The sequence below is a fragment of the Haemaphysalis longicornis genome, unplaced genomic scaffold (genome assembly GCF_048455015.1).
Source record: "Haemaphysalis longicornis isolate Haplotype H1 unplaced genomic scaffold, Haemaphysalis longicornis Haplotype H1 scaffold_6, whole genome shotgun sequence".
Taxonomy (NCBI): domain Eukaryota; kingdom Metazoa; phylum Arthropoda; class Arachnida; order Ixodida; family Ixodidae; genus Haemaphysalis; species Haemaphysalis longicornis.
Genome location: NW_027526407.1, coordinates 133,411,391 through 133,439,072, shown reverse-complemented (window position 1 = coordinate 133,439,072; position 27,682 = coordinate 133,411,391). Strand labels below are relative to the sequence as shown.

General features: G+C 47.5%; 1 long non-coding RNA gene across 1 annotated transcript in view; it reads right to left on the bottom strand.

Moving 5' to 3' along the window:
* LOC144141947 (uncharacterized) overlaps positions 1-27,682 on the bottom strand; it is a 53,698-nt gene that overhangs the window by 10,659 nt on the left and 15,357 nt on the right. The window contains exon 2 of the long non-coding RNA XR_013316768.1: positions 5,164-5,211. This is a non-coding gene — a long non-coding RNA (uncharacterized LOC144141947). The remainder of the gene's footprint in view (positions 1-5,163; positions 5,212-27,682) is intronic.

The window sequence follows — 27,682 nt, the reverse complement described above, 5'->3', positions numbered from 1 at the left end:
AGGTCATCCAGGGTTTGCACAGCCTAAGCGACAAAGTGTCCCTCCACCATATCCATCAGCGTTCCCATGCGGAGGTAAGGTCCTTCGACGGGAAACGTATTCCTACTGAATCTTCTTTTCATTTGTCAAGAACTGGAAGCTATGTCCATGACATTCGCAATGAGGAAAACCTGCTTTCGTATCAACCTTCTCACAGTCGCGGGTTTTGGCCAATGTCCGGTGCAAAATTGCAAGCTTACGCCATTTTTCGGAGCAAATCAGTGAGCCCTATTAAAGTATACCTAAACTATACCCCGCAGCCACCACATCGAGCTCCTTAGCCACATACACTCCTATTCTTCTTACATAAATACAAAACCTGCGCGTGAATTCGCGCTTGCGACACCCGTAGTTTCACATTGCTCAGTACAAAGGCGAGTGCTAGGTCCCCCCAACTCACCAGTGGTTTCCAGCCAATTATGCGATGTGGTTTTCTCACGCCACGCTTTTGCCGTGCCGGTCCTGATTAACAGAAATTCGATGCCATCTCTTGGTGTACCTGGATCCGCAGCTCGCCATATTTCTTGCCAACAAAGCCGGCCACGGCAATCTCGCTGATTGTTGATCTTTGGTTCACAGAAAATTGCGAAGCACCAAAATATTGTTATCTCTTTCCCCTCGGACTGAAAATATTATTAGTTGTGTAAACCTCATTGATCCAAGAAGTAGAAGACGTTCGCTTGTCCGGGATTTCGAGTGATGACCGTACGACCGATGCCCGAGATGTCAGTATCTTTACTCTTATTACAAACCAGTTTATTTGACTGTGGTGCTGATATTATTCTTGTTACTACTTTGGCAGAGGCAATTTTGGATCATGTCATGATGTGCTAATGTATATTTGGAGGTATTTAATGATGTTTCACGGGCCGGCCAGGAGCGCTACGCGGCATTCACGGAAGCAAAAAGAAGGAAATTCTGAAGGCAGTTGTAAGAGAGTCCATGCTCAAAACGCTTGTTGCAAATTCCCGCAACGGCACTATCCTAGCTACGCCATAATGTGTGTGGACAAATGGCGGACCGTACTCGTGTACTTGATTCGTTCACCGGTCCTGCTTGTTTGAGGTGACCCAAGGCACCTTCGTCTAGGCCAGGTTATGTTTCACCGAGCAGAACCAATTACATCGTTTACCAACCACATTTATCCTGTTCTAATGTCGTCTTTGCCGTTCCCTAAAATTTTGTGATAATTTTTCTCCTGTTAATAGTGGACTCCTTGTCCGGAACACGGCCATGGTTTTTTTTTGGTAATGCTTGTTAAGCGTAGCTTTGAACAAAATTCCCTAAATTTTTTGCCCATCTACTAATATCTTCTGAGCGAAGTCCATTTGGGTGTATTCATTCGCGGTCATTTCTTGGCGTTCCGTCTTTACCGGTGAGACTTCCCCTGAAAAAAAGTGGCTGCGTCGCACCTCCTTTAACCTCTTGTATGCAAAGTCAAAGGTTGGTCTACCTTTATTTTTTTTACTTTCGCTTGTTTACCTTTCATGCGGCCGTAAACATGATACTTAGGTGTATACTCAGGGTCGGCGGCCAGACATGAGGGTGATTAGGCACGGGTCCACCCAGTGCTTCAGTCTACGGAACTATCTTAGCGCGCCCTGCATTCTGCACCCTCACAACGCAAGCAGCTCAGAGGGCGGTATACGCCGCATGAGCCTGACGCGCCCCCGTAACGCTCATTGAAGACGACCCGGGCTCGTTCTCATCCATGGCAAAGCTCGCATTGACTAGACGAGGCACTCCTTTAAGAAAGGTGCGCGTTGGCATCCGCGGTAACGCGGCGAAGATCTGCGCAGAATGCATGGGCCAAGCCGGCAGAGGCGGCCACGGGTAATGCACGTGTTGGCAGCGCAGCTCGACAGGTTAGTCCGTGTTGCCAGCGGTTCCGCGCAGCGTTGATGAAACAAAGGCCAAAAAAGCGGCACCGGGGACGCTCCGCTCGGCGACGTTGGTGGAGCTTTGCTTTTTGATACAACATGCCCAAATACTCTCTAACAATTATTGTAATAGATGTCATACACAAGCCGTCACTGGTGTCTCAAAACTAGGATAATCTGTCGCTATCCATCGGGATTTTTTTACATTTGCGGCGAAAATTTTTAAAGGGATTCTCCTTCATGCATACCAAAAAAACCGTTCATTTAGGGTGTTTATCACTGGGGATATATTGGGTTCATCAGCGAAAAAAAGTGACACTCCACATGAAATAAAACAAATCGTCCTAAAATCTGTTTAAGCATATAGGTGTAAATAAATGGTTTTAAATGGAAAGTTCGCCAGAATTATTAGGTACGTGTTTTTGTCAGGGTTATATTTTTATGTATTTCTTGGCTTTTGTTTCTTTCTTTTAGGGCGATTTTTTCTTTCTTTTCTTTCGTTTGAGATATTTAGGTGCAGATTGCATCATAAGCAAAATGGTAAACATCACACCTTCTCTACAAACTGTTATACGCGGCTCGTGTGCACCTGCTCTACTGACGATCTACCACCTTGAGGTATAACCGGGAATCAACCATCCTGTTACTTTTCCATTTCCGATTATTAGTGTTTTAAAATTTTAAAACGGACATGTTATCGTCGTAAAGCTTCAGACTCATGGCAAATGTTTAGGTATGTATGTTTTCGGCAGAAGGAAAGAGAACAAAAACTTTTGCTCAAGGCGGCCACTTGCGGATATATGGCAGTCGGTCCACAATTTAGTTTTGGCAGTGGCGGTCATTTTGGTAGATGATAAAAAATGCTACAAGAAAAAGTTGGACGTTTCTTTTTCTTTTTTCTCAGAATGGAGCACCTATCATTCTCTTAAAATGTTATTAAACCTGCATCTATATGAAGTTCATTGGCTTAATGGGGGGAAACTTGCAATCATTTAGCTATGGTATTCGAACATCAGCACTAAGAAGAACATTAAGATACTTCGTAGTTTTGATGGCGCACATGATTCATTTTTTTTTTTGCCGCCCAATATTTAAAAGACGGTTTACTAAGCATTTGGCGTATACGATGACATAAAAATGGCGCAGCTTGTACTATGGTGCAAAGGCTAAAGAAACAGCAGTGCTGGGGTGACCTAACTTTAATCCGTAGTGACAGTGTGTCCAGAAAAAAAAAAAAACCACCCGAACCCCAGAAGCGCAAACTGGTTGTGGACGTAGAGTGTTTTATTCAGTGTTTTATTCGGTGGCAATCGTAGTCATGATTTTTGTCCTCGTCTTTGGACGGCACAACCGCGTAGGGGAAATTTTAGTGTAGTGCGTCCTCACTTCGGTAAACCTCCATGTCTTCGGTAACTTGTTCGGCGAGCGCGGGACTTTTACGTGGGGCGTGGCGGAGGAAGACAAGAAGGCCGCCACCATAGCGATAAACGCGCGCCCCGAAGGAAGGCCAGGAGGCCGCGTACGGTGCATAACTGTGGGTGACAGAGTAAGACCAACATACAGCTCTGGTTCCTCCCACAGCGGCGAGGTTTCAACGATGCCGCGATGCGAAAAATAGGAAGAACGCTACTGTAGCGTAATGCTTCGCTACCTTTAGGTCTTACGCAGTAGTGTGAGCTTCCTTTATTTTTATGGTATCCTTTTGCACGGATGGTTGTGTTTTCTCAGGGAGGGCAGAGGCTTTACTCCACCAGAGTGCCACAGATCACATAACTTTCACACTAATGCCCGCTACCATATATCGTCACGCAATCGATACACCTTACACCGAATAGCACGACACCAACGCCTGCGTTCTTATACTGCCTCATGTGCACAGCGTTGCTGATCAGCAGTAGCGCAAACCATTTTGTATGTGAACTACCGTCTCCATTTCATGGCAGCCGGGTGTTTTGTTGAACCGCATCTGTTCCAAAATTGTGTCGTTCTCCACAGAAATTTAGCCGCCCGAAAATTAAGTATGCTTGTCGCATTGATCTCACACCTGCTCAAGCAGGTTCACCAAACACTTAGGGCATTCTTATACCTGTTCACCTTGGCGCCACTTGAGCACACTCACGGAAATATTTTACGTAGTTGCTAAAGACCTGCGGATTGTTACGTTTATCAAACGTAATCCTACTTACAGTTGAAAAGCACGCCATTGTGTTCGACATAAATTTTTCATCATTTTCAAACTACGACCAACCAACCTCATTCTCTGTATTATACACCTCGGTTGAATTTTCGTTCTTGATATTGAGAAATTTCTGCATACCGGTAGCCACACAATAGGGTATCCGCGACGGTGTTTGCGCTTTCCATGAGTTCTAATACCTGTAGCTGATTAGGTACTGGAGCAAATGATCCTATTTTATGTGCTCTTCGACAGTCAATAACCGAAGTAGGCCGGGTGATTAGCCCCACGTTGTCTGTCTTCTGGCTCTTCCCAAACGTGGCGGAAGCTGAGGACACCATTCTGTTCTGAAAAATGGTCTAAATGCTTTAATACGATTTTACCCAACAATGTTGCAGCTCATGTTTTCAAAAAAAGGGTTCAAAATAGAACCTATCACTGCGTTTCCCCGGGTTATCATTCTTTGTTCCGCTAATACATCGCTGGGTAGTCTTTTTTTTTTTTTTTATGGCGTTGCAACTACGTTACAAAGGTCGGTTTTTATAGTTGTGGTGGCGATTTTGACGACGGTTTGTTGGTTCAGCAATGTTTCTAGAGAACTGCTTTGATTACAGGCATACGTGAAAGATTGGAACGACGTATGTCACAGACCGGCTTACTGTTCGCCGAGTTTCTTGGTTCGTACCGTCGACTGCTCGAATTATTCGACTAAAAAAGAACGTGGTGGGTTCATTCAGGGCTCCTACCTAATAAAGTATGAGGTGCACTCTACCAGGTACGAACTCTGACTAGTTTGCACGAGATATTCGGTGCACCCTGCGCTTCAGCTTCATTTATGCATCCGCCTCAAGCATGACCTAACACCCTATCTACCAAATGCTTATCCTACTTTTTCACAATGTGAGCATTTGTGCCACGCACCATCGGCAGCCTAACCACAGACGTTCTCTTTACACTGCGGCGAATTTCTGCCTCGGGGTTCGTGGTAGTCTGTTTTGAAACGCTAAAGGAACAACGCCTGAAATTTTGAAATAAAGCAGAGGACGCTCGTAGATTATATACGCTTACCTGTTTCTATGCGCTCCACGATGGCCAGGATTGCGCGATAAGGTGGCCCTGGAAGTATAAAATAATCGGAAAACAAGATCACCTTGAACGTCTTAGGAAACAATACAGGACGCAAAAAGAGGGCTATTTTTGGCTCAATATCACTTGTACTGTTTTAGTCCTCATTTTATGGTTTGGCCATTTGTCCAATTGTGAATTATGTCTCCGGATGTTTTAAACACATAAAACTACATTTTTTGCTTGAACACACTGCAAATATCTTTCGAAAACATCATTAATTTTTGGCCATGTAGGTGTGCCAGTATTTTTATGGTACACCTATTATGACATCATGTGATACAAAAATGACTAACAAATAGCCGTGGGTTGGGTAGCTAGACTGAACACCGGTTTATTAGACAATTATTGGTTTATATGATTTATTTTTGTGCAGAAAAATTGCTTGGGGCCCACAGCATCAGCAAAGCCTTCGAACAACACAGCAAAACATTACTACGAAGCAGTAAACGTCTCACTTCCCCAGTTTCCACTCCGCTGAAGCAGATTTAGTCAGCGCCGCTCCCGGGAACCTCCTTGCTACCGCAGGCCTTTCTTTCACAATGGTTATAACAACGGTTATTCTCCTCGTGAGTAACGCTACGAAGTGGCCGACACAGGCGCTTGTGCATTGTTTCTATTACCGCTTTTCGCATTTTATGCGCGATCACTCGACGTGCACGTACTCGCCACAACAGGAACCGATGGACACCATGCCGCGCTCGACCATTAGCACCGACACAAGCCAATAGTGAAGATTGCCAGTGTCTTCGTCACTCTTAGGGCTACCTTCTGGCCTAGCACGAGTGGCCGCTCTCTAGCCATGCCGCGGCAAGAACACCTGCTCGCTCCCGGCGCCACAACGCCGCGATACGTGCTACACCCGCTACCCGTCACCTCGATCAGCGACCCAGCACTAAGAGTCGCTTCCGCACATAACATACCCGACTCGACCTTCCGTGCCCTGGTCACCCTCCAAGTGCAACCCAAGACCACGCTCATCGTGGCTGGTACGTCCCACCCCCATCTGGGCTACCGGGTCTCCAAAATAACTGTACTACCCCTCCGCCAGAACACGTATGATGTCAACGCCTAAATGAATCCATGGCAGGCACTGCCCGTGGCGTGATTAAGGAAATCCTTGAAGGCATTACTCAAGAGCAACATCCAGAATACTCATTCAAGCCCCCATTATGGACGAAACCAGATCAGTACTCCTCACCTTTGCCGGAATATGGCTTCCTTACAATATGAAGTTCGAGTGCAAAATGATCCGCTGCAGACCTACCCGTCATGTAATCCAAACCTTCACATGTCGTGGCAATATCTGACAACGCCAAGACGTCTGCCCGCGTCCCAATCAGCCACAGTGCACAACTGGGGCACTCCTGGACCAACACACCAACACGCCAGCACTCCTCGCTGTAAGCTGTGCGACAGACTCCAACCAACGACCCACCGCGACTGCGCCAAGCGCTACCAACCTCCACCCTGTCAAGTACTGTTGCCCACGATTGGCCGCCGCTCTCACAGCGGCAGAACTCGCTAACCCAGCGCCCTACCTGTCCTCCCCTAATGCATGGGGAGCGAAGGCTGTCTGTTCTCTCACAGATTCCCAGACTAGGAAACAAGTCCCACTTTAGAAAGCTCAAATAAATGTCTCTCTCTCTCTCTGTCTCTCTCTCCCTGGTCAGATAAATCACTCGCGCCTCCCGCTGCTGCTCTACCATCTGTCCCCCGTTCCCCGGGGCATCTGCCCCCCGTTCCCCAGGCCTTGGAAAATTCAAACAGCAATTTTAGTCGTGCGATTTTAGTCGTGCCTGTGTGAGCACAGTATCCAGGCAACAAGAGCTTACAGCGAGTCTCTTGTAGTGCAATAAAGTCGGGTTGACACGGTATGAGGTCAATGTAATTACGAGAGTTCCCAACTTCTACCGCTTCCCTTGACAGTTCTATCGCATGATTGTTACTTTGTTGTTAGTTGTAATATTTCATGATATGGTAGTTGTTGTACTGGTGGGGAATCAAAAGTAAAGTTAGTGCCAATTTCATTTCTTAAGGCCTCCGTCTGTTGTTGCAAACTGTGTTGCATTTGTTGAAGTTTTTGTGGAAAAAATCAAAACATGCTTTCTAGTGGTTTTCCCGCAATTTTTTTAGCCTCATCTTTGGTTTTTGTTTTGACCGGTTTCTTGCGTGCTCGAGCAGTGTCTCTATGTTGAGGCAATTGTGCAGTACCTTCCTCGTTTATGATAGAAGTTTCATCGTCTTCTTCGTGGTATGGGTGTAACGGCGGGAAAGCGGTTCTTTTTTCTTCAGGAGATCACTTTTCATTTCGTCTTCTGGATGGCTTTTCTAGATGTTTGCCTCATTGCAGGAAATGTTTTCTTGAGGTCATTATTTACATGTTCTCTGGCTCTGAGTTCTTGTTTGAGAAAGTGTATTTCTTTTTTTTTTGCTGCTCGATATAGGGTGGAAGTAGCCCGTTTGAATTTTTTCGCCTTATTTTCTGTAACAACTGTAGCCCAATTAGTTGTTTTGGGTATCGAAATATCTTGAGTAGTTGTGACTGCCGAAATAGTGGTAGTCGGAGTATGTTGTTTGGGATTGAACTGAACCGCTGTTTTGACTCGACCTTGCTTGTTCTAGATTTACTTCTTCTGGTTGGCTGACTGTTTTCGGGAATGTGTATCCTCTCTGTATGTGAGGCGTTATAATCCCGTTCTTGTTGGTTATTCATTTTTTTCTATAACGTATGGGGTATTGTTACTCAGCTGGCACATTTTCGATGCCGATAGGTGTGGACCCCCGCACAGTTGGCACGTGGGTACACATGCAAGATCTATCTCAGGATTCCATTTACAACACAAAGAACAAAATTTTACGCACGGCTTTCGACGAGATGTGGCGCGAGGGCAAAATATTTTTACACATCACGTAGGTGCACAGTTTTCCATCGGGACCTGGATTCATACTTACATCCCCCAATCCTGACAAATCGTGGCACAATTTGACCCACAAAACTTATGACGACGGATTTGGAAGTTTCCCCTAGCGCCTCGCCATAATTATCTTGTTTATTCATGGCCCTCATGGACATTGTTTTATGGACATAATAATGGTCATTCCTAATTTTCAAGTTATCCTGTTTGTTTACTAGTATTTCAGGCTCCGTGAGGTCAATTGGAAAACCGTGAACTTGCCCCTTAATCGTATCATCTGGAGCGAGCATGCAAAGCACTACTTCATGCTGCTTGTAGATTATGAGCTGCTTGAATCGGCTCATCTTGAGATGACTCTTTTGACTGGAGTACTTATTGTAGGTGCATTTTGAATACTATGCACGCTCATTTTTAGATCCGCTTCCCTGCCAGTGGTATTGATTTCCATCGTTTGTGCTGAAGCAATAAGAACTGGGGTAATGTGGTTATTGTTAGTGCCTTGTTTTGGATGCAATACCAGTTTCAAATGATTTGCTGGAAGGGAAGCAAACGAAGTCTTTTTGAAGGTACTTGGTGGTGCAGCATATTGAGGCGCATTTCCATGGGACGGGATGGTGTGTTGTTGGATGCGGTCGCGGGCGGCTGCTACGTGGACCTTTGCCTGTCTGCAGTTTGTCACTCTTTTGTCAGTATGTATTTCCACTTTTCGAAGTTTTCCTTTTATTGCTGGTTTGCCAAACCTCCTGTGCCGATGCGATATGCTCCCCTACCGAAGAGCCGGTCGGTTTAGATAGGGTTTGCTTGGGGCATGTCTCTTGATCGACGCAAGATTTATAGTTGGCCATGGGCTCTGCTGGAATGTGGATTAGTAGTCGTTGGGGCGACAGAGCCCACCATGATGACCGTAACGAATCCGCACATAGTTCGTCGCTTGCTTAGGCCTATTGTGTACTGGGGGCCAATAGCTGGCTTATTGAAAGGAAATGTAGTAGAAATGGTGAGCACGACTCTAAAAAAATGTCGGGCAATCCCCAGAGGGGCTTGACCGAGCAAAAAATTGTAACGTCGTCAAAAGGCCCAAAGGGCCTTTTCCAATCCTTATGAATTGGAGACGGCCGTCTCCAATCCTCTACCTTCGACACCCCTGCCAAAGCCACACGGAGAGCCTCCAGAATCTCCCCCTGCTCTTCAACCTCGCCCGCCTCTAGTTCCCCAGCCTCCTGAATGACATGCCCAATATCTACCATGCGCTTTACGCCAATGACTGCGCTACATGGACTACCCGCGGCTCAAGCGGCACGCTCCAGCCACCGACACCACCATCGCCTACCTCCAACACATAGGCGTGACGGCTGAACAAAAAACGTCAGCACCCCTCCTCCTACGAGCCCGCACCCACGGCCGCACCCCGACCCACTCCGGACCCACAGGTGACTATCAAGGACACTCCCATACTCAAAGTCACCACTCTTCGGGTACTTTGCATTCCTGCTCACTACGACGGTTCCAGCTCTATTCTTCTACCACAGCTCCATAAAATGATCAGCCAACTCGCGCAATATATTTGGCACATCCGCGTCACCACCTACGGCCGCCAAAAAACCGCACCTGCAAACTTTTCCAAGCCCTAATCTTCAGTCACCTCGCATACCTTGTCCCTTTTCAACCTCAAGATACAGGAATCTATGAGGCTGGACGCTCTGATGTTCAAGACCTACAAAGCAGCATTGCGCCTTCCTAACTACCCCTCCAACAAACGCCTCCTCCAGCTTGGCCACCAAAATAACCTTACCGAAATCTTCGAAGCCAAACACACTTCGCAACTGCATGGACTCTACCTCACACCGGCCGGTGGACGGGTACTTCAGCTCATCAGACGCATGGCCACTGCCACCCCACACGCACCTTTACGTGTCTCCCTCTCTTTTCCTCAACGCATCCACGTCCCTCCCGTCCTTAAGGATAACACCCCTTATACAAACGGTGCCATCGTCCATCTGTGGCATCGATGACCAATCCGTCATCGCACTGTTCTTCACCAGCACGCACCACCACCGGTGGCGTCACAAACGAGAGCGGTTTCAACACGCCCTCCTAGGCCACGCGGCCCCCTAGCAAACGCGGCCTCCTAGCGGGACATCCCCACGCTCACCGTCGAGTCGCACGCTGCCCTGACCCACTGCCACCAATCATACCTGACCATCATCACCGACTGCCTGCAAGCCTGCCGCCCCTACCAAGACGGCCTCGCCCCGCCAGCACCAATTCACCTCCTCCGCATTGTCGGAACACCCGGCCACTCTTTCCTGGCAGGTAATCAGGTGACCAACGCCACAGACCGCGCCCTCATTATCCGGGTGCTCCCCTCGCCTCGCCTTTGACCAGGCACCATTCCACCACCGACCCACCACCCCTGACCCCTCTCAACCCCACGTACAGTTCAATCCTCTGGCCAATACAACAACTCCTGATGGTTATACCGCCCCTCCGCTCTTCCCTCACCACCCAGCCAGCCCACATCCTCTGCCTACTACAGACCGAAGCCTGCTACAACCATATCATCCTATCCCACATTTTCCCTTTTCAGTTGCCTTCCGACTGCCCACATTGTCATGTCCCTCTCAACACCTACCACCGCGTCTTTTTCTGCCCACAACACCCACATGTCCACCACTCTCCTTCACTTGACCAGTGGGATTACGAGATGACCAGATTCATACCGGAGTGCCAGGTAACCCTGATGTGGCGAACCCTTAAGGCAGCCGGGACAAGAGGCCCCATGGACTTAAGCGGCTAACCACACCCTTCTACTTTTTCTGTTTAAGCACAATCAACCGTTTAAATGCAGAGCATTTCTGTAACTCACGATTTCACCCGCGTTGACGTCCGTAGGCGTCCGTAGTCGTAGTGCACACCCCTCCCCCTACACTATTTAAAAAAAAATACTATCCGGCGCCTGGTTTCGACCCCTCGACCCTGCGGGCGGAACGCAATGTACATGGTGCTCTACCCACTGCGCCACAAAGCCGACACGGAATGGGAGGCTACGAACGCGCCTTATATCCTTGACTCATTTTTTTTTGTGGTGTATAAACGTGACCGTCACACTGTCCTATGCGAACAGTCCGGTGTCTTCAGTGGTAGAGTGGATTGAGTTGGTGTTTTACATGAAGAGAAAGATGCCCCCGGTTTGGCAGGAAAAAACAGCTGTACGTTTGTCCGCTAGGATAAATCTCGGGTCTTTCCAAATTTCATATAGGAAATAGGCAACGAAGCATTTCGCTTCTCTAAGAGGACTGACTGCGGTGTAAACACGGTCATGCGGTCCGGGTATCTAGTTACGATAATAATGTGTGCCAAAGTAATGGTCTTTAAATTACCCCTGTTTGATTGCAATCATATTTTTTGCTGCCAGTCGGAGGAGATTACTTATTTATTTTGATAAATTTATCCATCAATTTTGCCATCAGCATTTCGAGTGCAGCGTTCGATGTGATTCTTTCAGGTGTTGCCTTCTGGAAGAAACAAACCATTTGCCACTCTACGGTTGTATACGCCATTTTCCTTTTCTCGACTGCGCACTTTTTCCAGGTTCTTTGATTTAACCCCGACACCTGCGCAAATTTCTCTTTCTTACATGAGTTCTTGAAAAGAACATTTTCTTGAGTCCCTTCAAGAATATTTCTTTGGCCACGTTCATATAAATAAATAAAATATTTCGTGCATTTACTTCACATAAAAGTGTAGTGGCTGGAACCTAAGAAAGGGCAAAGACGAATGCTGACGAACAACTCGAAAAAATGTTAACATAAAAAACAAAACACGAAAACAACAAAGCGTAAGGTCACCTTGGTGCTACAAAGCAAAAACAAACAAGAAGAACGACCGCGACATCAGTGAGCAAAAAAAAAATAAGAAAGCGCGTGGCCTACATCTACAAAAGGACGTTCTTAATCTGCTACCTATGAAATGTCCCCACATGAGATATCTTATCTGCAAGGAAAAGAAGCGGACGAGGACTCGGAGCATAACTCACGCATCATCTGGACGCTGTTAAGCCAAGCGCAACTATTCCAAGCAAAGTTTATAAACTTCCGCTCGACAAAATCTATTTTTAAAAAATTCAGCTGGAACTGTCGATGACTGCTGCAATGGGTTTTCCAACGTTCGTTCTGACGAAGCTTTCCGCCTTCTGGCTGCGCCAGATTAGCTCATTTCGACTTCTGGTGATTTATCATCGCAACACTTGGCCTAATTCAAAATGGGCGACTTTGCACAGCAAGTGCGGAACTACTCTGTAAAAGTTCTGAAGGTATCATCCAAACACCTGTGCCTCAATGACAAAACGCTTTTGGCAAAGGAAGTCATTAATTTCCTCAGTTGCTCGCCCTAATCGCCGAAAAACCTTGAATTTACATCCTGGTGTGTCGTGCATTTTAATGACTTTCATTCAGCAGCAATTGCTTTCTTGTCCTGTATTTTTTTGTCTTTTTTTACAACTTGAACGCAATTGCATGAATGGGAAAATTTTAGACATTTTTATATTAGTGCCAAAATTTTCACGCTATTCTTCCGTGAGATATAAAGATCACCTGTACTCACTATTGCATTTCAGTATCTCTTCTGGCTTGCTTAAATGCATACAAACTCAAAACAAGAAATTTCGAAATTTTGAAAAGTGTTAGCAGTAAATCAAGAAATGATGGTGCGTGATTGTGGAATTCTAGGTCCCTTGTTATCGTTATATAACAAACAACGTTTATGGATACGATGTCGCAACCGGACTGACAGAATTTCGAAAACTTCAGTATTTATATACATACAATTTTACAAAAGTATTAAAAACGTAAGTGGTTGGACAGCAAGCGCATTTCGTGCACCTATGGCAATGTAGGAGTATTAATGCGAAAGAAACCATTTCTTCGAGTGAGGGTTGTGACGGCAAGGCAGGGGTATGAATGTATACGGTGGTGTTCGCGTTGGTGTTTCTTTACAGCACTACCAAAAAAATTAAAACACCAGAAGGTGTAGGCAGGAGTAACAGTAGCCACGCTTCAGCAGAAAAGATTGCCTTGGAGGTGAAGCCTGGAAAAAAACTTTGGGCCGCACGACCGCGCGAATCGCGCATTGCCAAGCTTGAGCCGGCTGTTTATGGGCCCCGCAAGGGGCATTTCTAAAACTGTCTACGAATTAGAGCAATGTATGTACGCTTCTCCACATCTCGTGGCCCGGAATTCGAACCTATAGAACCTCCACCACCGACCACGAACCGCTCGCCGCTTGTTGCCTGCAAGTACAACAACTTTAACAGAAATTCGAAGCCCAGCATGAGCCAATTTTAATCAAAGAACAGCTGGTTACAATCAAAAGAAGCTGCACTACCAAAACGAATCTGCACTACCTCGACGGTTCGGTGCAGTTCTGCTTCGACTATGTACCTCAAGGCCCCGCTAAAGCGGTCGCTGTCAATGCTTGGGCTACTACCCATGCCGCCATCGCTAACTAGGATATCACCCGCTTGGGAGTCAAGCTTCTGAAGATTTTGCAGGCTTACTTGATGTTTGGCTTGCACAAATACCGCCATATATTGGCCGGGCTTCCGTCTCCCGGAACCGGACGCGCCACGAGTACATTGTCGGCTGTGTGGACCCTCGGTTCACGACTCAGCTTCCAGACCGCACGTTCTCCCACTAACGACGAAGTCGTCGGCAGTATTATTTCTGATTAATCCACCAAGACAACATAACTGCTCCTTTCTTCGCAAAAGTCTTCAAGGCTAAGGTCTTTAGTGGACATTTGCGAACTAAATGCCTCCCTTTGCCTTTTCACTTACCTCTTCTGCTGTTCCTTTCCCATAAAACGCCTCAGAAGATAAACATACTAGAGCTTTGCTCAAGTAATTTGATATTTTTTGCGTTCTACTGCTCCACGCCGGGTACCTCTATGCCAGCGCTGCCGTTCGGCGTAGACGCGCGCGAATCGAGGCGCCCTACTTCAACCTCAATCGAACCACATTTCTTTACTACACATGCATTACTAGCGAAACACGGAACCTATTCAGTGCAACCTTTCGTAACTGTCGCCCTTTGATTACTTGAAATCCCACCAGAAGGTATAGTGGACAGGCAACAGCAGCCTATGGAGTGAATTTTTTCTGCAGTGCACATAGTATTTATTTGCTTCCGCTAAAAATTAAGCATCCCAAACGAACACTCAGAATATCCCCTGTGTATTGACTTTTTGCCTTATATTTGCGTAATGTTTTGTTTCTGTTCAACTATGCTGACAAGTATGAACACTGCCACCGAACGTAGACGTTTAGTTTTGGCTGTGGGTTATAGGAATATTGCGAAGCATCAGTTTCACTTTTGCCGGCTGGCTCACCGACAGAGACCAATACTTTTCGTTTCAAGCAGCCCAAGAAACACTAGTGTCATTAAAATAGGCCACCTCTGCAACCTTCGCTGATTTTTATGAAAAGTCTCGCAGGCAAAGGCTTACTCAACAACGTCCAGAAGAGCGTGTTCAACCCCCTGCGCCACCTTACTCTAACACCGAATCTCTTCAGAAAAAAAACTAACCCCCCCCCCCGCACCGTATCCTGGAACTGCAAAACGAACCTCAGCCTACCACCGCAAAAACCTTTGTCGTTTTCGCCCCGCAAGGGGCACCTCGAGTAATCTTGGTGACGGTACTGGCGATACCGCGGACCCCGAGCCCCCCAACATAAGCTGTGTCCTACCGTGATGATGTGTTTTTAAGGTGAAGGGTAGAAACCTCTAACGGTGGCCGTCGGAGCCTTGGTCAAGCTCCGGCCGATGGGCTCCCTGCCTGTCTACCAGGCAGGGAGCTCCGGGACCTCTTGACTACATTGGTAAGGTCCAAGAAGAAAGTACCCCAGTCTCCCTGTTTTCAATGTCTCATATGGCATTTTCAAACCCCCCCCCCCCTACAAACGTGATCGGTCCCTGAAAAGGGGCCGCACCGAAGTATCTTTTCCTCCTTTCTCTTCGATCTCCATTCCAAAGCCCTATAATTTCTCGCGCTTCCTGGTGATGGAATCCCTAGATGAATCAAAACCCATCACTTCCCAGTCTGTCTTTCTCATTTCCAAGTTTCTTGAAAGCCTGGTAGGCAAATCGTACAAATCTAAAAAGCTCACAACTGGAGAAGTCTTAATTGAAGTCCAAAATAAACAACAATACTGTAACCTCTTGAAGCAAACGCGCATGGTCGATGTTGACATCAAGATCACGCCCCATCGCAGTCTGAATAGCTGCCACGGCGTCATCTGTGGTAGAGATCTAATAAATGAGACCGAAGCAGATCTGCTCGACGGCCTTCCCGATTAGGGCGTGACAGCAGTGCGGCGAATCACGATACGCCAAAACGACCAAATAATAGCTACTAAACGCATATTCTTGACATTTGACCGCTCAACACTTCCTGAGTCGGTCAACGCAGGCTTCATGAGATGTCCGGTCCGACCCTACGTGCCAAACCCACGCCGCTGCTTCAAGTGTCAGCGGTTTAGGCACGGCACAACCTCTTGCCGTGGTAAACCGACGTGTGCAAAATGTACAGCACACGATCACCTAACCGACAAATGCGAATCCGAGAGCTTCACCTGTGCAAACTGCCAGGGACCGCACGCTGCCTATTCCAGGAGCTGCGAAAATTTTAAACAAGAAAAACAGATCATTGCATTGAAAGTAAACGAGAACATCACCTTCCCAGAGGCGCGAAAGATGTTCGCCTCTTTCCCCCTGGCCAGGTACGCCGACGCGGCTCGCCGGGGGACGGAGCGGCGTCTGGTCTCGGCGGGGACCCAGTACCGCTAGTCGGACGTCGTCCCGCCGCAACCCATCCTGGGGTGCCTCAGGCAGCCCAGGCCGGCACCAATCCGCTCGCTGAGCCAGCCGCGGTTGTGGTGGCAACCTCTTCCATCGGGACCGGTGCCACTCCCGTTTCCGCCTCCGCGTCCTCCAGTGCGTTGGAGGGTGCCATGGACACCAGGGGCCCCGCACCGGCTCCCACCGCCACCGCACCGCCCGTGCCACTTCTGGTGCCTCCGACACCAGCGGCGGTGGCGGCTCAAACGAAGGGCCCTGGAAGGGGGGCCCAGTCCGGAGGGCCCGGTTCCACGGGCACACCCAGGACATCGGACGACGAGATGGACGTCGTGCCGTTCTTGCCTGCAACGCAGCGCAAGAAGCGGCCTCCGAGGTCCAAGCCTACAGATAGGCCTCCCAAAAAGCCCAATCCAAGAGTCACAGCCCCGAAAGGCGACACATAAGCATACACACTCCAGTAGCTTCCACACTAAATAATGCGAAGAGAAAATATTGATCAATGGAACTGCACAGTCCTTCTGAACAATATTGACGACGTGTATGAGATTCTGCATACCAATCAGCCAAGTGTAATGTGTGTTCAGGAAACACATTTGAATTCTAAACACACAAATTTCTTAAATAGTTACCTGGTACACAGTAAAGACAGGGATGGCTGCACACACTGTTCTGGCGGTGTGGCCATAATCGTCCGGAAATCCTTAGCACGCCACCCTGTCACTTTAAACACTATCCTCGAGGCTGTAGCAATACGCTTAATAATATTTATTAGGTTGATAACGGTAGGCTCCCTATACATTCCTCCTGATGTTACACCTTTGAGCTCTGACTTCGAGGCGCTGGTTGACCAGCTGCCCGAACCATAGACTCTAACAGGCGACCTTAATGCTCACAATTCTCTTCGGGGCTCTTCTCGTACCGATGCCCGGGGTCGCCTGATAGAGAGGTTTCTTACATCCTTTGGAGCATGCCTTTTCAACAATAAACAGCCTACATACCATAACCTAGGTCACAACACATACTCACATCTTGACCTGGCTATTGGCTCTGCAATTCTCTTTCCATGTGTTGAGTGGGGTGTGGGCACAGATCCATATGGTAGTGACCATTTCCCCACTTCATTAACGTATATAGGTACAGGCCCGAGCAGTCCATCTTCCCATAAAAGGTTTAATGAAGCAAGAGCTAACTGGAATACATTTACAGAGACATCCAAACTACACCACACATCCATAGGACACCTACATGTTGAAGAAGGTACCCAACTGCTCACGGCGCACATCCTCGACGCCGCCGAAAAGTCTATGCCCCACGCCTCTGGTGCCCTGCGCAACCAGCGGAGGCCGTGGTGAAATGAGGACTGTAGGCGGGCGCGAGAGGCCCAGAACAAGGCGTGGGGTTTCCTCCGTCGGTACCCCACGTGGGGAAACCTCCTCTTGTTCAAACGCGCCAAGGCATTCGGAAAACGAGTGCGCCGTGAGGCAAAAAGAGATAGTTGGCGCTCATTCATAACATCTATAAACTCATACACAGACACACGTATGCGACAACTCATAGGACAACAGGCACACAGCCTGCCCCTGGTCAGTACAACAGGGAACACACTGGAAGACCAGGCTGACACACTAGCACAACACCTTCAACACGTGTCCAGTTCAGCACACTACATGAACACTTTCCTGAAACATAAAGCATCCCGTGAAAAGAAGTTCTACACGACAACAACAAATCACAGACTTCTTACAACTCCCTGTTTTCACTACATGAGCTCAGGGCTGCTCTGAGCACGTGTAAACCCTCAGCTCCAGGCCCAGACAACATTAAGTACACAATGATGCAACACCTACACAAAGACACACTTCAAGCACTTCTACATCTATATCATAAAATATGGCTTTCGGGGCACATTCCACACTCTTGGAGGGAGGCCATTGTAGTGGCTTTCTTGAAGGAGGGAAAGGACCCGTCGTCCCCCTCAAGTTACCGTCCAATACCCCTGACGAACTGCCTGTGTGTGCAAGCTCTTCGAGAAGATGATCAATCGCAGGCTCGTGTACTTCCCCGAGTACAAGGGTCTTCTCGAGAGCTGCCAGGCAGGCTTTAGGGTGGGGCAATCGACAAACGATCACGTGGTTGCACTTGACTTATACATCAAGGATGCCTTCGTGCATAAGAAGTACTGTTTAACTGGCTTTTTCGATCTCGAGAAGGCCTACGATACCGCTTGGCGTTATGGGATTCTTAGTTACCTCAGGTCATTCGGTGTTTCGGGTAACATGTTGAACACCCTTGTAAGAGGTTTGTCGGAGAGAACATTCAGAGTAAGAGTTGGTTGTGCACTTACAAAGGTTCACGTCGAAGAAAATGGCGTACCGCAATGTAGCGTGTTGAGTTGCAGTCTTTTTATAGTAAAGATGAACTCTCTTGGAAAGGCACTGCCACCAACAATCTCTTATTTCATGTATGTAGACGACGTGCAAATATCTTTTAAATCATGTAATATGTCAATATGCGAACGTCAAGTCCAGCTCGGCGTCAAGAAGCTTGCCGGCTGGGCAGACAAGATTGGGTTTAAATTGAATCCTGCAAAAAGCTCCTGCGTTGTGTTCTCCAGGAAGCGCGGGGTCAATCCGGACCCAGACATTACTCTTAATGGCGTGTCGCTTCCTGTGAACACGGAGCACAAGTTCTTAGGTGTTGTGTTTGACCAGAAACTCACATTCATTCCACACATCAAGGAAGTTAAACATAAATGTCTAAAAACAATGAATATACTTAAGGTTCTCTCCCACCAATCGTGATGTTCCGGTAAAGAACTCCTACTGCCGCTCTATACTGCTTTGGTTGGGTCTCGTTTAGACTATGGCAGTGTGGTATATGGGTCGGCGAGTAAAACAGCGTTGCGAATGATTGACCCAGTGCTACACTTGGGGCTACGGCTTGCGTCGGGTGCTTTTCGCACTAGCCCTGTCGAGAGTCTGTATGCCGAGTGTAATTAGTAGAGCCTTGAGAACCAACGGGCGTACATGGACTTACTTGATGCATTTAAAATTTCATCGCTGAATAACCATCCTTCTTTTCCTGTCTTTAACGACACATCCACACCTGTGCTTTTTGTAAATCGCCCATCCGTTCCTCTGCCCTTTTCACTTAGAGTGAGAGAGCGATCCTCGGATCTGAGCGCTTCGTTTTTAGATGTGTACAGATCATCCTTTTCAGACATTTTACCTCCTTGGAAAGTTCGTCCTGTGCCCTCCGACCTTTCTTTTATGAAACTTGACAAAAATCGGGTACCGCGAACGGCAATACTGCAGCACCTTCTGTCTCTGCAGTTTAAATACCCATTTGCAGAATTTTACAGTGACACGTCTAAAACCTCCACTATGGTCTCCTGCGCTGCTCATGGTCCGAATGTCAGTGCAGCCAGAACCATGAGCGTCCACACAACAATATTTCAGCAGAAGCATGTGAAATTTTAGTAATTGTATGACACATATTTGAAAATCAAATTCCAATGTTTATCATCTACACAGATTCCTTGAGTGTTGTTCGCGCACTGTCATCGCATACACCCCCCAAAACCACATAGTTAATCTTGTATTTAACACCATCATGTCTGTGTATGCGCAGAAGCATCACCTGCTCCTCTGCTGGGTCCCAGGACACGCTGGGATCACTGGAAACGAGTTGGCAGACGAGAGGGCAGCTGCTCCTGCGTTCAGGAACACTGTAGACATAACAACCATACCATACACAGACCTCAAGCCACACATAAGACAACACTTTCGTAGAACACGGCAAACACACTGGAGTGAACCGAAAGATAACAAGTTACACGTTATAAAACCACGCTTGGGACCATACACCACTGACACACGCAACAGACACACAGAAGTCGCCTTGGGTAGGCTGCGGATAGGGCACACCCATGCAACGCACTCGTATCTGCTGACGGGATCTTCTAAACCCCAGTGCAGCAGGTGCGGAGAGGCCCTATCCGTAGTGCACATACTAATCACATGCAAGGCACTTCACAGAACACGACACAAACACTTCAGAGAACTCTACATACAACTTATTCCCTTACATCCATCGTTTTTCCTAGGTGACGATGCCATTGTTTCCGTCAAACGTGTGTTTGAGTATTTGTCAGACGTCAAGTTTTTAAACCTCATTTCCTATCACGAATCATGAAATCCGGCCCTATACACCAGCCATGCTTTGTCGTTTTGTGATTTTACTTTTGTTTTTGCTGACTTTGCTTAGTGTTTAAGGTTTCACCCCTCATATATGACTATTGTTTTGGCGCTCTTTGGCCCAGTTGGCCTTGCGCCATAAACATCCAATTATCATAACCATGTTTGAATATTTTTCAAACGTTAAGTTTTTAAACCTCATTTTCTATCACATATAATCAAATCTGGCCCTATACACCAGCCATCACCATTATCTTTACCTGATTTTACTATGTTCGGTTGACACGTCTTTTTTTACCTACCTTTTTGTGGTAACCACTTCACTTCATTAAATAAACTTTTCTCTGGCGCTCTTTGCCCTTAGTCGGCCTTGCGCCATAAAATCCCAACCATCATCATTTGTCGTTTTCGGGGCTAGCTAAAACACTTATCGTTCTGTACCTAAATCTGCCCCATAATCAGTAGTCGTTGGCATACCAACGAGCAGCCGACCTGCCACCTGTAGAAGTCTGCTGTCTTTATTACCGGAACCCGTAATACAGGCAGTCGACTTTTGCCAAGCTATCATCTGCAAAAACACCCTGATCTCATATTCAAAGCCTTTTGACTGTTCACTGACGCCTCTAGCACCGCCAGTGGCTCCTCCGTCATGCAACCCCTGTATAACAAGTGGTTCCCGCTGGCGAGTTTTAACGAAAGTCTTCAGCCCAAGACGCGCTCGTCTTCTGGCAGATCTGGTGATAAAACTATGGCTACAGCGAAGACAACCCGGCGAGGTTACTGCGCAGAACCTCTTGCTATCTACGAAGATCAGGAGCAACTTTGCCACCTCCTCGAGGCGCGACACGGTGCCACCTATGCCGACAATAAACCAATTAACTACACCTTATCTCAACGCTTCGAGAAATGCCGCTGGTTCCGCAGAAACAATACCTTTTTATTTTCCAGCTTACCACGAACATCGAGGTCAGCGGGAAGGATAATGTGGTGTCTGACTTGATCTCCCACGTCTCCGGTGTTAACTTGCTACCCGTGACGACTAATACTTGGGCGGACAATATTAAAACAGAAGCTGAACTCCAGAAGCTCCCTCAGAGTGGCCTTTCTATTAGGATTTACACATGTCGCTCTCTGCGAAGAGGACAATCTCCACAGCAACGTATCTTCCAGGAGAGTGCAACCTTACTCATCTTCGCTATATCGCTGCAGCCTTTTCAAGGAGTTACACAACCTGAGCCATCTCGGAATTCGTAATATTACACGCCTTCTGACTGACCATTCCGTTTGATCCAGAAGTCAGCATGACGGCCGCAGTTTGGAAGGCTTTGCATGAAATGCCTGCCCACTGCAATCCCGCCATTTCACCGCCATTGGCTCTTCCTTGGAGTCGGAATGGTTTTAACACGTCAACCTCCATATTACTGGCACCCTTCGACCAGGCGGACTTGACCCATACTGCCCTACTGCCACGAATGGGTTCACTTGATTGCCTGAGGTATAGCCTTGCGAAAAAATTACCGCAGAAGATTCCCCCCCCCCCATCATTTCCGGCTGCATATCCTGAGTTGCGAGCACTGAGAATTGTCTGAGAATTGTATTCATTATACCGTGATACCTCTCTACCAGCCCATAACACATGGCACAAGGCGTCGTGCGGAATGACGTGATGGACAAGGGTAGTTTTACTTCTTGCATGAGCCCTGAGGTGAAGCCGGTGCCTCGGTCTGTGACGGTTTCTTTTTAAGGTTCCACACTGAAAAACACCTTCAAAAGACCTTCTGCGACTTGCAGGCTGTCGATGCTTGACTGCCAGACGCGTAAGTGTGGCGCCTTGTTAAGTCTATAATAGTTAGGACGAATTTGTTTCTTGTCCTGAAGCAGGTTCAATAGAACCCAATAAATCATCTGCAGACCTTCGGAAAAGAGTTTCGATGAGACACGGGCTTCCTACTGTGCGATGCCTTTTTTTCATTTCGGTGTAGTCCTTTGGCATATCTCGCAGGAATTAGCGACTCGCTTCACGTCGGCATGTATGCTCGGGCCGTAAACTTTCTCGAGAATACTGTCCGTTGTTTTGCGGATGCTTTGGTGATCATCCACGACATGTACACCCTGCATCAATATAATCCGGGGCACGCGAGCGCGTAGCATTAATGCATCGCCGCGACATCTGACGTTGCACATCTGGTGTCGAGACACCGATGTTCGCGTGCGCGTCCAAACACACACGCTAGCATGTCTTTTCTTTCGCTTCAAACGGCAACGCTTGTCACATTCAGCGCTTTGCGCCAGGGGCCACTTTTTTTGGGCAACCCCTCTCGCTCGCACATGCTTCAGCGGCCAAGGGCGAGGATTAAGATGCTTTGCTCGCTCTTCGCTGCTCTTGCAAAAGATACATGGAAGCAGGACTGCTATTATAGTTTTAAATACTGCATTCTTCTGTGCAGGAAAGCTGTCTTTGGCTACGATTCAGCAGATTGTCTCCGGTAATAGAGCAATGTAGACAAGAATGTAGACAAGATGTAAACGACAACTTCGTCTCAGGCCTTCTTCAGTGTGTTGTCGCAATTGTCGCAATATCTTTACGTAATGACGTCATTTCACGTCTCAGCCAAACCGAACTGTGTAAAACGGCGTTTTTTTACATCCGTAGCGAACGATACGCCTGTTACGTATTTATACTGAACATAGGATTAAGCAAACTCACTTCATTGTCGCGTAAACGCCCCTTCACATTTTCTTCAAGCATCGAGCGCCTCAAGCCGGCACAGCATACCGCCCCTTTTCTTCCCGCCCCCCCGCACACTTTCGGAAAGTGCTGGCTCGAGCCACCAAGGCGAACCTACTCCCCTCCAAATTTCGCGACATTCTCCTCCTTTGCTTTCCTTCACTCGTCGGTCTTCCCATCGTTCGGCGGTCACAACGACGCCGACGCGGCTGAGCCCAGAGAACGGCGCCAAAGGGCTGTTCCTTAAAATGTCTTCCTAGCAATTCGTTTGGGTTAGGAGGTGAAGCAGACATTAAGGGGATCGTTGTAAGCTTGGTCTTTGAATGATAGCTTTCCCACATCGACTGTTGAACCGTGGATTATTTCAATCTTCGAAGCGAATACCATCCTAGAAAGTGGCTCTAACGATTGTTTCATTGAAATTATACCGAAACAAATTATATGACAATTAGCCGCTAAGACGAATCTAAGACAAAGCCGGGTTTTATATTTTTCAAAATTGCAAGGTTCACAGTGAAATTGTAAATATTGTGCAGTCCTCATCCGTTGTTAGTACGTATGGGATTCTACGGGAGGGAAACGGACAGCCTCAAGTTTGTACACCGGATGAAAAGTCTAGGTAATAAAAGTTCATTCAGTCAATTAAACAGGAACTCTTCTGAATCGCAAATTACAAACTAACGTGTTTTGCTTTGTGCACCCCTTGAACCCAGTCAAAGCTCACGTTAGGCCCGGCACCGTAGCTTTAAAAGACATCCTTCTTCACAGAGTGGAACCGCACTAATTGTTTTGTTATTTTTTGTCAAACCGAGGACCACGCCAAACTCTTCTCTCCTATTCCCTTGTTTAATAGTTTCAGAACGTGTGCAAGGTGAAGTCTCATCACACCTTCATAAAAGACATTTTTTCTCGCTTCGGTTACTATTTGGTTGTGTGGTCATTCTTAGTTAACAACCAACTGCATGTTTTACGAAAACAATATTAAAACTCGTTCCACCGACTGTGGTTTATATCTACTGAAACAGCGCGGAGCCGCAGTTACGACCGGTTTATCCAATATGTGGTAATCCCTCTCCGTAAAACAAACTAATTCTTAAACGTTTACAACTTCATTACCTAAATATGGCAAGTAAATGAAACTCGGCACAGTGATATAATCGTCCTATGTGCATAGTTTTATAGAACTTGCATTTGGATACATTTATTAACGTATGAGTAAAAACAGTTTTTTTTAATCATACACACTCCGTAGATTTCCATGCTTCGCTGCACAACAGGCAGTGTCGGAAGGCCAGCTTACAAAGATCAAGCTTCCGCTGATCTTCGTAATGTCAGCTTTACCTGCAAACACAAACGCTTTGCTGGGAACTCAGGAGGGAGCGTAAAACGATACAAGGACAGGCTGTAGTCAAGCCCAGCCCAAGAACTGCGTAGCTGTTAGAAATACTGAAGAGGGAGAGCATATGTAGGACACTATATTGTCACCGCGAGAAGGGCAAGATTAGTTATCAGTCATAGCAGGACAGGGCGAGCAACGCATGTTCACTCTCACCCTCGGCCGGTGAAGCGTGTACTGGAAAGATATCTTGAGCAATAAAAGTGACCCCTGGCGCCAAGCTCTCAATGTGATCAGCCCTACCGTTAGAAGCGAAGTAAAAGACACGATAGCGAGCGTGGTTAGACGCGCATGCGCACATCGATGTCTCGGCACCATAAGTGCCACGTAATATGTCGAGGCAATGCATTTTGCCACGCGCTCACGTGCCCCGGCTTATTTAGACGCCGGGTGTGCCATCTGTAGAACCACGCAAAGAAATGGTAGGGGCACCACCATTTGCTTGAATGGTGAAAAGTGATACCAGAGTCCTTCAAAGGCATTGAAGGACTCAGGTAATACTGCGGATACAGAAGACCCCTGTCGACGATGTATTTGTAGTGGTTGCCACTCCTGGACGCGAGTGTTGTACCGTTATTCCGGAAAGAATCTTTTGACCTGCAGTCTCGCTCCTGTTTTTCCCTTCGCAGATCTCTCGTAACCTCAGCGGTCGTAAAGCTCCCTATAGACAGCCCGTTGTTTCGGCTACACACTCCAGCGTCTCATGTGTCTATCGCAATAATAAAGCTGCTCGGCCTTTGAGGTGGTTCGTGAGAGGGTTCTGGGGTTGTCTTGTCTTCATCAACGCGTGGGTCACTGCAACGATGACCGGTGGGTCAGAAAAACGGACGAGAGCTGTTGCCATGTCTGCGCCATAAAATGGATGACCTCAACCGGAGATAGCTTGCCAGCATGCAATGACGCAGGTGGGACAAGTGTAGCAGAAGCAGAGGGAAGAACGCAAATGATTGCTCAGCGTTGAGACAAGGATCAGAAACTTCCTTCTTTGGCGAAGACGTCGGACCTCTTTCTGAAGCGTAGCTAACCGTTTTTTAAATTCGACTACCTGCCCGAACGCTTACAGAGTTGGCTCGCGCCAAACCTTACCCTGCTTGAATGCGTCCTTTTACGTAAGAATATCGTCGGGCTCACCACCCATGCCTATTGGAGGAAAGTGCTCTTCGGTGGGCGTCAGGATGGCGTACCGGTTAGAAGTCATTACCGCTCCGCAGGACTTGTCTTGCAGTGGCGTTTTGCGGTCACGTGAATTCTTCCGAAGAGTTTCGTTAGCTTTCCGCTTAGCGGGGCAGTTCTTAGATTCGACGTCATGGTCATCTTTTTGCAGATTCCACACTTAAATTTGGCAGTGTCTTGAGACTTCTCGGCGGTGTCTTTAGGTAGCGGACAGGAAGTGCGCATGTGGCCATGCAGAAAGCACCGGTAGCTATACACCACGCCTTACTCGTACAGGTGGAATTGCAGCATGCAGCCTTATGTAATCTGACCGGAAGGAGACGTCGGACACTGAAGAGTGACAAGGCATTTTCGGCCGCGCCCAATGTACCGGGCCTACAAGATCTTGGGAGTAGTACATGTAAGAGTACCCCAAGTACCTCTTGGGTCTCGTCTCGGTCGACGCCGAAAACCATGTAGCTGCAAAAATCTGAGCCCGAAATTAGGTACGCTTGAACGGGCAGTGCGGTGCGACGAGGAAGAGGAATTTCCTTCAGGCAATGGAGTCGATCAACGTCAGTGAGCGAACGCACCCATACGGAGAGGCTGGTAGTGGGGCAGTGAATCGCAAACCCTTGGAACACCCGTGGTTTGGAGGTTGGAATCCAGTAGAGCTTGGACGACACGGGGCAGTATCGTCACGCTGAAGCACTCGCGTTGTTTTATTCCCAGCTTGTATAGCGGCGATAACGTGGAGGTCACCGTATGAACTGCTAATACAAGGCCACGTTTGTGCACAAAACTGTCCTGAGTAGACAGCGAAGGTGAGCCGGATTACTAATCACATTACCGATTCTTGGTGTTAGTAGAGCCACCATTAGCCATTGCATCCATTGGATGGTCCACCATTGAATCTGGGGCAGCACCAGTCGCTTCAGCGTCCACACTGTAGCGTTGCAGCATCGCATTCTGCACAGCGAGTGTAGCGCTGGCGTTGCTATTGCAACAGCGGCGCGCCGAGCTCTTGTGCCAGCGGTGCCGGCGGACGCTAGGCCTACTCGGCGACGATGATGCGAAACTGGCCCGAGGGCTACATCAGCGCCTCGGGAGTCGTCACTGACCGTATGGTTCGGTGAGGTTCCGGGATCACTGAAGAAGGTGTCAGCACTGTTGGCAACAAGTTTAAGTTTAAAATGAGTGAGAACACCCCTAAAACACCCAAGAAGCGAAGAACGGCGTTTCACACTCTTGGCTTTGCTTGGGTTGGTAATATTTATTCGTAGTGGTAGGAGGCCATTCGTTATTTACTTAATATACTTCTGTTTCCACCTCAGATTTGAAAGCTCATTTCCGGCATTTATATTCTTAGCAATCATTGCAAAATACCTGTTGTAAAATGCATACAATAAAATACCCGTCTAAAATACATACAGACGCAAGATGACGAAAGGGGGGTGAAGGAGGAAGTAAATTGGAAGCTGGACCACCGGTGTTGCGGGAGCATTTCCGAAACACGCGAATCTTTTCTTTCTGTTGCACAGTCACCGCTTTTCTTAATCTTACTCCGCCACCTTACGCATTCATGAAACCGAATATATTCCCTTAAAAATTTCGAGCGACGCAAGGTGCGCAAAACCGCAATTTGTTTAGTGTTGAATAGAACCGGTGCCTGGCTATGTTCAGAACTTGCAAAAACAATGTTGGGAGAAAGGTTACGCAAAAAAGTGGGAGATGAAGAAGAAAGGGAGGATGTGGAAGGAAGGGAAGAGAGGAGAAAGGTGAGGAAAGCGCGCGTTGCGGCTCAGATGTTTAGGTGGGGAATAGTCCGCAATTTGCTGCATCTATTAATGACACAAGCTCTGACGCACAGGTATTCGCTAGTTCACAGACGGCGTGTGCCCAGAGGGATTGAGCGTCCCGTCAACTTATAAAACAAGGAGACCTCGCCCATGGAATCGCTTTTCTAATGGAGGTAAAACGCAAATAAAACACGTGTTTATACGAGAATACTGCGCACGTAAAAGATAGCCAGGTAGTCAAAATTTATCCCGAGCCCTCGACTAAGTCATGGCTGATTGCCTGCGTTGCGTCGGCGTGTTCAACCATACAATCAGCCGAACGAAAAAATAAGCAGACTTTGATAAGGTGCTCCGAGCGTGGGAATCACAAGAACAATTTGCACGAAAAAAGACACAGGAAGCGCTATATTGTGTACAAGT